The sequence below is a fragment of the Chelonia mydas genome, chromosome 13, assembly GCF_015237465.2.
Source record: "Chelonia mydas isolate rCheMyd1 chromosome 13, rCheMyd1.pri.v2, whole genome shotgun sequence".
NCBI lineage: Eukaryota > Metazoa > Chordata > Testudines > Cheloniidae > Chelonia > Chelonia mydas.
The window spans coordinates 33,733,586-33,736,144 of record NC_051253.2 but is presented as its reverse complement, the minus strand read 5'-3'; the positions used below and the strand labels follow the sequence as shown (position 1 = coordinate 33,736,144).

General features: G+C 43.6%; 1 pseudogene; it reads left to right on the top strand.

Annotated features, from left to right (window-relative positions):
* Positions 1-1,415: 1,415 nt before the first annotated feature.
* Positions 1,416-2,338, top strand: LOC102942331 (annotated as a pseudogene).
* The last annotated feature ends 221 nt before the right edge of the window (positions 2,339-2,559 follow it).

The following is a 2,559-nucleotide window of genomic DNA, read 5'->3' as shown; positions in this document are numbered from 1 at the left end:
GTGTCATCCGCAAACTTGCTGAGGGTGCAATCCACACCATCCTCCAGATCATTTATGAAGATATTGAACAAAACCGGCCCCAGGACCGACCCTTGGGGCACTCCACTAGATACCGGCTGCCAACTAGACATGGAGCCATTGGTCACTACCCGCTGAGCCCAACAATCCAGCTAACTTTCTACCCACCTTGTAGTGCATCCATCCAGCCCATACTTCTTTAACTTGCTGACAAGAATAATGTGGTAGACAGTGTCAAAAGTTTTGTTAAAGTCAAGGAATAACACGTCCACTGCTTTCCCTTCATCCACAGAACCAGTTATCTCATCATAAAAGGCAATTAGATTAGTCAGGCATGACTTGCCCTTGGTGAATCCATGCTGACTGTTCCTGATCACTTTCCTCTCCTCTAAGTGCTTCAGAATTGATTCCTTGAGGACATGCTCCATGATTTTTCCAGGGATTGAGGTGAGGCTGACTGGCCTGTAGTTCCCAGGATCCTCCTTCTTCCCTTTTTTAAAGATTAACACTACATTAGCCTTTTTCCAGGCTTTTGGGACTTCCCCTGATTGCCATGAGTTTTCAAAGATAATGGCCAGTGGATCTGCAATCACATCCTCCAATTCCTTTAGCACTCTCGGATGCAATGCATCCGGCCCCATGGACTTGTGCATGTCCAGCTTTTCTAAATAGTCCCGAACCACTTCTTTCTTCACTAAGCGCTGGCCACCTCCTCCCCATGCTGTGCTGCCCAGTGGAGTAGTCTGGGAGCTGACCTTATTCGTGAAGAGAGAGGCAAAAAAAGCATGGAGTACATTAGGTTTTTCCACATCCTCTGTCACTAGGTTGCCTCCCTCATTCAGTAAGGGGTCCAAACTTTCCTTGGCTTTCTTCTTGTTGCTAACATACCTGAAGAAACCTTTCTTGTTACTCTTAACATCTCTCACTAGCTGCAACTCCAGGTGTGATTTAGCCTTCCTGATTTCACTCCTACATGCCCGAGGAATATTTTTATACTTATCCCTGGTCATTTGTCCAATCTTCCACTTCTTGTAAGCCTCTTTTTTGTGTTCAAGATCAGCAAGGATTTCACTGTTAAGCCAAGCTGGTCGCCTGCCATATTTACTATTCTTTCTACACATCAGGATGGTTTGTCCCTGTAACCTCAATAAGGATTCTTTAAAATACAGCCAGCTGTCCTGGACTCCTTTCCCCCTCATGTTATTCTCCCAGGAGATCAAATGATTACCATCCATGCTGAAATGTCCAGTTCCCTGTGATAGCACATGCATATGTGTTGTCCCATTCACCCCTCTCAGGATGTCAATTAATTTTATTTTATTTTTTTCCCCATTCTCACACTCATTTTTCCCCCATTCTCATCACTTTATGAATAACATTCAATGAAAAGTTGAAACAATGTGACTGAGTTTATTCTCTTGGGACTTTCCAGTGACCCGTCACTCAAGATATTCCTCTTCCTGGTGTTTTTAGTTATGTACTTATTTACCCTGCTGGCAATGCGGTGATCATGCTGACAGTAAGGACTGATTCTCAGCTTAACACACCCATGTACTTCTTCCTCTTCAACCTCTCATTCCTTGATGTCTTCTATTCCTCTGTCACCATCCCCAAGATAGGAGAACTTCCTATCAAAGCAAAAAACTATTTATGTCTATGGCTGCTTTGCACAGGTTTTCCTTATTATCCTGTCAGGTGGTACTGAAGGATTCATGCTTTCAGCGATGGCTTATGACTGGCACGCTGCCCTATGTGACCCACTGCACTATGTGAACATCATGAACAAGCAAGTCTGCAGTTACCTAGTGGCTGGTGCATGGACAATGAGGTTTTTTTGTTTTCACTGGTCAACACTCTTTTTCTATTCAATGTAAACTTTTGTGGACCCAATGAAGTCAATCATTTCAGCTGTGAGTTCCCTTCACTGCTAGCTCTGTCCTGCACTGAGACCTTCACCAATGAAGTGGCTCTTCTTACGTCCATTATGATATTTGGATTGAGCTCCTTCATCCCCATTTTGGTCTCTTACATTCACATCATCTCCACCATCCTGAGGATATGCTCAGTGGAAGGCAGGCGTAAAGCCTTCTCCACCTGCAGCTCCCACCTCACGATGGTGGGTTTATTGTACCTGGCAGCACTCTTCCAGTATATGAAACCTAGGGCAGCATCCTCCATGGGGGTTCTTGGTGAACTCTTCTCCACCCAATACAGCATCTTAACTCCCATGTTAAACCCCATCATCTACATCCTGAAAAACAAAGAAGTGAAAATGGCTCTGGGGAAAATACGCTTAAGTCATGTTAGTGATGTTCCTTAACTAGCTAATAAAGATGCACAGAAGAACTGAGTGCTCAATAGCCTGAGCTCATACAATGAACTGAGAATGCAAACTCATGTTATTATATTTAGAAGTACTTTCATTTTTTCTTTAATGATATCTGTGATAGAGATGATAATTTCCTGCAATATCTTTGGGAGATCTTACTGTAGTAAGTTCCTGCATCATTGTGGACCAGGCACTGTCTATAATTCCACGTG